Source organism: Gallus gallus, chromosome 14 (genome assembly GCF_016699485.2).
Source record: "Gallus gallus isolate bGalGal1 chromosome 14, bGalGal1.mat.broiler.GRCg7b, whole genome shotgun sequence".
Taxonomy (NCBI): domain Eukaryota; kingdom Metazoa; phylum Chordata; class Aves; order Galliformes; family Phasianidae; genus Gallus; species Gallus gallus.
In genome coordinates, this window is record NC_052545.1 from 7245665 (window position 1) to 7254622 (window position 8958).

Genomic DNA, 8958 nt, shown 5'->3' on the forward strand with positions numbered 1-8958 from the left:
GCTCTGTGCCATCCCTGCTCTGACCCAGCTCCCTGACGCCAGCGCTGCACAAGGCCCAGCACTCTCAGCACTGCAGAAATGATGCTCTTGGCAGTCCCCAGGAAACAGGGAAGCAAAGACTATTATCCCCACTTTACTTCCGAGAAACTCCCACAGGTAATTAAGACCAATGTTGCCACTTCTTGAACTGTGAATTGCTGATATTTAATGACATCTCCCAAATATTTTTAATAGACATTTCAAGTCTCGCTCCTAATCTGACATCCGTCTTCTATTAGCATGAAAACAAATAGAAGGGCCTGAGAATCATTGCTTATATTATAAATGACTTTATTGTTGGTTTTATTACCTTCCCCATTAAGCTGTCACAATATGTGCCGCTTCTCATTTCTGTGATGACCAGTCAGTGAAATCTGTCATCTTTTCCATGTGATTTATATAGGACCCCAGTGATAACTTAATTCGTGCAGAGGATAATTATCAGCTATATTATTAAGGTTTCTCAGTTGCCCTAGGGGATAACGTGTCAGGAAGGTTAAAACATTGACAAGCAATAAAGCACGTATTATAATTAGAGAAGAGCTGGGATAGATAACTGGCTCTGAGCAAGGAGCTGAGCTGCAGTTCAGCATTCACTCGGCAAAGACGGCAGTGGCATGGTCACATCTTTCACCTTCCACCAGGACTGCAGAAGTCCAGGCCAGTTCCTTGGAGGGGATTCCAACAAATATGTCCTATCCCATTAATATATATTGATTACTTAAACCGAGATGACCGTGCCCTACGTTGAGCTGATTTATTGTTCATAATTGAACAGGATGTGGTAGCTGAAGTAGACAAGGTTTCTCCATAACCCTTCTGCTTTTCTTCCCACATCATCCAAAAAGTTTGTCTTCACGAGAATGGTAAAAGGAGGGAGAGCAAAGAATTGGCACTTCTGAAATCAAGCACTGATTTCTTCTGGGATTGGAACTATGGGTGCGTGCCTTAATTGGTAATATGGCATATAGGTATAACCTGGAGGCTATCCCTGAGATAAGTGGACCTTTGGCTCAGGCACAAAGCAGTAACTCAGCAGTACATCTGAAGTGAGACTACAAACCTAACCGCAGTTATTTCTCTAGATCTGCTACTGTTACATCATGAAGAGCAGGCAAGGGACTCAGGAGCTCATAAATAGTTTTTCATGGCAAGCACGTACACCAGCCAGACAGAATCCCTCTCTGAGAAAATATGGAAAAATGGTAGATTTAACCCACTGCAAAATGTCATTTGTTGAAGGGGGAAAGCCGCCACCACCACCACCAACAACAAAATATGCAACTTTCTTGATGCTTAAAGGATGTGCTCCTTCTGCTGCAGCATTTTAAACACTGAGCTCTGGACCTGGCTTTAGGCAGCAGAAGGAACTTGCTGCAACAAATCCTGCCAGTTCTCCCCATTGTAATCACAGTGAAAATACACTATCACTATTATTACCTCCACACCTGGGGCACCTGAGCAGGTTTGTGGACCTGAAGTAGTGCCTTGGGTAGGACATGGCACAGAGACTGGGTGGGGAATAGTTAACTTAAACACAGCAGGAAAATATGCCTCTTTAAGAAATGCATGGGAAATAACAAGCATCAAGTCAAATTAAGTGGCTGTCCTCCCTGCCAACTCTAAATGCTGTTTCCACTTTCTTTCAGGCAGTTTGTCCAATAGCAGGCACTCACACATCACACGTAGCAGGTAAGTTCCTCCCCTCCGTTGGTGGTCTAGCAGAGCGAAGCACAGCCAGAACACAAAGCGAATGCACATGTGCAGATGCAGCACTGTGGGCTCCAAAGCTGCTGCCACTGCTGAGCTGGAGGGAGGTCTCAATGTGACACCCCATGCCAGGCACAAGGGCTGCTCAGGAGAGGGAGAAGTTAACACAGGAAGCATTTACTACAGGAAGCAAAAGCACACACAGATCACACTGCCTGGTAGAAACTTTTCTCTGCTCGTCTTCCTCCTGTAATCAAAATGTCCCAAAAGAAACAAACAAACAAAAAAACAAGAAGTGAGAGGACCAGGGTCAGTGCAGAGAGAGATGATCTATACACACCATCACCTACCAGAAGCGAAGAAAGGTAAATTCCCTCTGACTTTGGAAGTCACCCTTTTAAGACCTGTTGAGTGACAGAGAATTAGGGAATACAGGTGCTTAGAGGGAAGCAGGTTTAAATAACACCATTCCTAGCACAATGCATACAAACACCTACTCAGGCTCTGAACACCAGCACCCAGCATCACAGCACTTTGCAGAACACTGACAGTCTGTACAGGAGTTACCTCTGACTCTTGATGAAATGTCTGCTGTAGCATTTTCTCCCCATTGTGCTTTGCAGATGCTCCCCTTTTTAATCTGTCAGAGACAAGCAGCTGCACTTCTGAAGACAACACTTCCCAATAATGCTCTGTTTACAGCCAGATCTCCATTCTCACCCAGTGCTGGTTGTGTTTATCCCTGTCTATTAGTAGGGCAAACTGCAGCCCGGGCCCATGGCTTAAGTTAACCTCAAAAATACGTTCAAATAAAACATTGACTTTGCACTATTGAAAGCTCTGTAGCAATGAAAAGATGAGAAACATGTAGTCTATGTATCATAGCGTTCCAATTGTGATGTCGTCGCTGAGCACAAAGGAGCATTCTACTCCTTAACAATCAAAACCAGATGGTACCAATTTTGATAGCCATTTTCACAGAGATGAGAATGCTTTTGTTGTGCTGGATCTATTGTAAGCCAGTTAGCTTCAGAGGTAATCAGATATTTAACATACTGAAGAGACTGGGATGAATGCAGGAACAAGCTTGTTAATCATCAGCTGTTTACTCCAGAAGCAATGCGGGGAGCTATTGGAAGTTACGAAGGCAGGATGGACCAGAACATCACTGGCAGGGATGCCAGTTTGCTCCCTTCTTCCTGGAAGGGTGAAGCCAGCCCATCCACTGCCTCTCCCTGATGGGAAAAGCCATCCCACTATCCCATTCCAGGTCACAGCATATCTCAGGGACACACACAGCTCCTGAAACTGCCCCACACAGACACTGCTTCCACACTGAGTACCACAGCATAGGGCTGCTCACACATTATGGGACTGGGAACACAGTAAAAGCCTGAGGGCACCTGAGGGGGTGTAACAGTACAGGAGAACAGGAGAGCACCAAATGTACAACACTGCTTTTCTGCCCTGCTTCTGCTGGGGGAATTGCAACTAGGAAGGTTCTGAGAGCAAGCAAGTAACAATTCTTTACTATTACCAGATGACAGCTCCTGGGAACGTACAAATCAGTTGGCATCCTGGGGCCTGATACAGCAAGTTAGGAAATTCTTCCTACCAGTTGCTGTCTGTAATACAGTTAGCACAGACGTAGGAATCAATATTGCCACTCACAGAAGTTACAAGCATTAAGGATGCTAGGTAGAATATGAGCTTGTCCTCTCTTAGAGCTAAACGTCTTTTAGTGGCACTTGAAGCATCCCTGAAAGTGAAGTGGTCTCCATCACCTCCCCTGAGTCATTTCACCATGATGAAATATAGGATCTGATCCTATTTAACCAACAAGTTGAACTGCGAAGCCTAAACCTTACCCGTTTTTGCCATCACCAGACAAGTCCTTCTGATAATCAAACACCACAGGCTCAGATTTCCTCAAAGAAAGATGCACAGCAGTACAAGACAGACAGCTCTCCTGTTTCCACACTCTGTAGCAGCTGCTGTTCCCTCTCCGAGCCCACCCACCAGCAAAGACCCTCTCCTTGTATCTGAGACTTCATGCATCAACTTTTGCCTTCATAACAGAAAACATGCTGATGTTTGATGACTCAGAATAGGATTAGGAGATAGTCAGGCACCCATCAGGAAGCTAAGAAACCCCCCAGCAGTGTGGCTTATGCGCTTTGGCAATGTGAATTTCAGGAGAGTATATCCTGTGTCTTCTCCTAATGGCAACACTGAAAATCCACCAGAGATCAGTTTAATGCTTTGGAAAAGGTTAATGTTGTTAGGAATTTACTGCTATATTTGAAGTAGTTTAAACTATTATTTTTATTTCCTTGAGTAAAATGGAATTTCAGTGAATCGTGCAGTTAGACGGTCAGCTTGCGTCTGAAAGAGGTCATTAAAAGCTTGGGTGGTTTTAAATAGTATCTAATTCTGTCTGTCTGGCAGGGAGTGGGGAACTGCCATCAGCTCTGGGTTAGTTACATCAGCTTCTGGGTCAGCTGTTCCAAATATATCCTAAAAGCGAGGAATTCCTATCCCTAACCCTTCAGGTTTCAGGTCTGTGATGTCCCTGACACTCCTGTGGTCTTCCCACTGTTAATACCCATCCAAGGTGTTCCATCTCTATGCACAGCACTCTGTCTTTGGCACCGCCGTCCCTCTCCAGAGAGGAGCATTTCCAAGCTCCCCAAAAACCTGTTGCTCTCCTGCAATAAATATCCAAGGACTGCTGGCACTTTCCTTTCCTGCAAGGATTTGCACCTTTGCAGAGCCTGGGTTTGGTTGCTGGGCAAGTCCCCAACCCCTGACACTGCTTCACCTTCCACAGCGGCTGCCCAGTGCTTGCACCAAGGCGCATGGATTCCTGTTGCTTCACACATTGGCAGTTGGCAAACTCCAGTGTCCACAGGCAATACACCAAGCCTCCTCATCTGTGCCAAACAGTGGCTCGTGGCAGAAAGTGCTAACAGGGCAAGTCCACAGGTAGGCTGTGAAAGAATGGAGTAATAACGCTGCTTCTTGCACACAACAGCAGAGAAGCCTTTGCTTGAAACACTTGACATTGGCCACGTGTTATTTTGAGAGCCAGCAGCTCTTTCCTCTGGAGGAAGTTAAGGGCATCAGTGTCTCCTGATGCTCATCTCACGGGTCATCTGCTAGTCTACAACTGAAGTCATTTGTGCAAAATACTGTGACAATGTCAGTTGTAATTGCATCAGTCATGCCACACAACAAGACAAATATGACAACATCAGAAATTGCTTAAGACTGAAAAGCAAATGCAGGAAACAGCAAGCAGTCAGAAACAATTATTTTCCTATAGTAGGTACAGTAACAGCTCTCTTTTCCGACAAACAGTTCTCCTGGGAAACGGTGCACAGAACTGCCAGAGACTCCTCACTTTCCCATGGGATTCTGTCAGATTGAAAAATGCACTCCATTTTCTTTAGGGCTTCTGAAATTAGAGGGCACCAGCCCCGGACATAAGAACTCTTTTGCAGTTTCTGCTCTTCATAGAGCACAGAAACCTGCCTCTATAGAAAGCCCAGTTGTGTTAAGATATAAAATGAGGCATTTTGTCCTACCAAATTCAGAAAATGCAATGATTCATGATGTTTCTTTCAGTGAACTGTGAACATGCCTCTGATACAGCCCTGTGACAACGGCATCTTCGCTGCACGTGAGATCAGCAAGCCTGCGCTGAAGTGACTTCCCATTATACCCCTGGGAAGGAACAAGGCAGGTTTCCACCTCAGCAGACTGTTAACCTTGTAGCAGAGCTGCCTAGACCAAGCCGACGAGTGGGAGGGATTCTTCCTACTAAAATTAAATAAACCTAATGTGAAAAATGCCATTTCCAATGTCTTGAGCTGTCAATTGCAGGAGAAAACAATATTGATTTCTCCAGAAACTTTATTTAAGCGAGTGACCTATTAAATGAAACTTATTTGACACCAGATGGCTCTTGCAATTTAATTCTTGACTGAAGTGATGTCTCCAAGGCTTTGTGATGTTCTTTATCTTGAATGATGAAAGGCATTTTCCTCACAGCCATTTGTGCCTGTATCCCAGGACTTTTGCAAAGGAATTCCTCAACCTGCCTTGGCAACCCACAGAAGCTGCCCGCAGAGGAACAACAGGCCCGTGCTTTATAAAAGCTGCAGATAAACTTCCTAAGCTGCTGTGATGGTGTTGGTGCTAAACCAGCCTCCTGGGGAGCGCTGGCACTCAAACCTCCTGCCTTTCCTCCTGAGCATCTCTTTCCCCAAGTGCCTCGAGGCAAAGCTAATTCTGGGAAGAGATGTTTGCTTCTCAATTCCAGCCCCTTCTGCACTGGTCCTTGAAGTTCCTGTTGTCTGGCTGTGAATATAGAGCTGTCTGCCATGCTTCAGAGACCACTCGCTTCTGCTTACAAAAGCTTTCCTGCAGTTTGTTCTTTTAAAAGCAGCCAATTTATTTGTATTCAAAATCTATAAGGAAACAATTCAATGGTAAAACTGTCAGAATCTGTCTCTTCCATCAAAACGGCTTAGGCACATCCGAAATGTCAGGACTGAATAACAACCCAGATCCTTTGGGTGCCCAAACCCACATCTGCTTCTGCTACTGAGCATCAAGCAAACTTGGCAGAGCAGTTAACACTGCAGCATAACACACAGTGTCACTTATGCAAAGACAGCTGAGTCCTAATGGTTGTTTTTACTCAGAAGCTCTCACCAAAGGCCATTCATGGACACAGAGCCACAGCTACTCTGTGATTTTAATCACTCTACCATAACCTCTCTACCTCAGGAGCTGAGGCTGTCCCACCTTCACAAAGCCTTCTTGCTGTTGGCCATGCAGCACTCACAGGAGGACAAGGCAAAGCACCTTGCCTGCATACAGGATTCTGTTATGATGCTCTGCACCATGTATGGGACAGGCAAAGTCACATCTGGGTTGTGTATGAGTCCACGGGACTGCTCTAAGAAGCTATGGAACGATGCAAACATCTCAAGACTAAGTATGGAGCCAGAAGCAATGACTGTGGGTCTGGGGAGGATTCCAAGACCTCTCACTGGTACTCCTTCCTAGTGGGAGACCTTGCACCCAATGTATTGGATGCTAAACAGCCCTAGGAGAATAGAATTACCAACAACACACATCATTTCTTGCTCTAAGCAAGAAGCTATCTGATTAGCTGCTTCTTCCCAGTAGCTCCCATCAAACATCCCACCCCAGAGATGGAGCAGCAAGCAAAGGCCACTGTGCACTTCGATCTCCCCTGCAGTACCATCAGTGCAGCATTGTGGTCCCAAGAGCATACAGCTGTTTCTTCCTTTCTCACAACAAGTCTGCTATTGACCCACCTCTGTTCCATCAAAGGGGCTACACGGACAAGTCCAAATGCTTCCCCCAGCAGGCAGCCAGCCCAACTATTTCTATAAAACCTCTTCTTACATCTCCCCTAATCCCAGTTCAGTCACAGCAGAGAAGCTCAAAGGATTTGAACACAATTTTCTCGTTGAGTTATACTAAATCATTTAGAGAAGTAGCTAGAATTACATAGAAGCCATACGAACTAAAGCAACGTAACTATTCTGTACTTGAACTTTTCATTATTATTTCTTAGAGTTAACCTTCTCTGCTTTTAAATCATAAACTCATTTTGGTTTCTACCATCAGATAGAGGCCGTGAGCTGCAGGAAACATGACATGAGTGTTTGTTTCACACTCCCTTTAGCTAAAAAATAAGGGGGCACTCAGTAGCCATTGCTCCTCAATACCAGGCCTAGAGCAATACATTCACTCGGGCACACTGCTGAACGGCAATGTGGCATCTCCTGCACTCTGAACAGCCAGACTGCTCCAAATGCTGCACCTATCCAACCCCAGGGCTGTACTTCCAGGGCTTCCCAAACCACAAGAGTTAATGTAAGATCATTCCAGCCTTCTGGAGAGACGATCAGAAATGCCACCTATAGCATCAAATGGCACACCAGAGGGGACTGATTTGTCAGTGTATGCTGCTGATGACTTGATTTTCCCAAGAACCACAGAATCACCTGTTCTGCTAGCAGCACACCTGCACAGACAGTGCAGACACGGCCTTTTCAGCTAAGCTCTGATGCTATCAGTATCCGAACTGCTTTGAAACAGAATAAGGTTTCCTGGCTAGTGCATGGGGCATGCACTCTCTTATAGAAAGGAGCAACAGGTTTAACCACCCTGTCGTTTCAAAGCAGCAGCTCATGCCACAGACCAGCAATTTGCCACGAAAACCAGTTCCTACTAAAGGTGCTGGCATGCTGCTGGAGTCTATTACACTCTGCATACAGCTGATAGGCTGCCACACTCTTCTCTCACAGCTGCCTGCAGATAGCTGGAGGAGTACACCCTTAAGGACAAGTTTCCCTCATCTAATGTGTTTGGTTTCTATTCCTGCTGGCAGTTCAAATGCCAAGACATCTTAAAAAACAAATCCCACAAAGCAGAGTTTAATTTATAAAACACTAATTTCTTTCTGAAATTTCAACAGAGCTGAAGCTTGACTTGAAAATTAAAGCCAGCTGCATTTGCTCGGCTTGTAATTAATTCCCTTCATGCCAAGTGCTACCTTGGGAAAGAGAACCAGTCATAAACATATTCACCTGCCATTAAAAAAGGCATACAAGGTAAATAATTTAAGAGATTTGAAAATAAATTCATGCTTTTGCAGAAGCAGACTTCCAAGCTTCTTTTCATCTTCTCTCTGCAGCACCTTGCTGTAATAGAACAGTGATACACATATAAAAGGAGAGAGAACAGAGCGTGAACTGGGTCTGTCTAGCTTGAAAACCAGAGGAGCCTGTTTGCAGGGACAGAGTCCTGTGCAATACACACAAAGCATCCTGCTTTTGCAGACACATCCACAGAAGTGAAACCCTTGATATTCTAGAAAAATGCAGGCTTTCAAAGCAGGCAGGACTCCTCTGAATGGAGCGGGGGGAGGAAAGCTGTAGTGCCTCCTCAGAGCTCTAAGAGATGGAATGTGCAGCTGAGCTGTTGAACAGGGAACAACAGCAGCTTTGCTGCATTTATGATGCAATATCATTACTATTTTGGTCCTGACTGGCACTTTCAGGTCCTGCATTTATCAGCAGTATCCTAGTAGAATAAGATAGTACTGCAGGTGCAAGACACTCAGCATCAACAAGGAGGCTGGCTACACCTGCTCTTTACGAGGTT

The 8958-nt window shown here is 45.1% G+C and overlaps 2 long non-coding RNA genes across 2 annotated transcripts; one reads left to right on the forward strand and one right to left on the reverse strand.

Annotated features, from left to right (window-relative positions):
- Nucleotides 1-345: 345 nt before the first annotated feature.
- On the reverse strand, nt 346-3481 carry LOC101751944. Its single transcript, XR_005839752.2, has 3 exons — nt 2317-3481; nt 2100-2153; nt 346-1996 (listed from the first exon to the last, which is right to left on the reverse strand). It is a non-coding gene; the product is annotated as an uncharacterized LOC101751944 (long non-coding RNA).
- LOC107054584 lies at nt 2642-5605 on the forward strand. The gene is made up of 3 exons (XR_005839751.1): nt 2642-2784; nt 4580-4734; nt 5377-5605. It is a non-coding gene; the product is annotated as an uncharacterized LOC107054584 (long non-coding RNA).
- Nucleotides 5606-8958: the final 3353 nt, after the last annotated feature.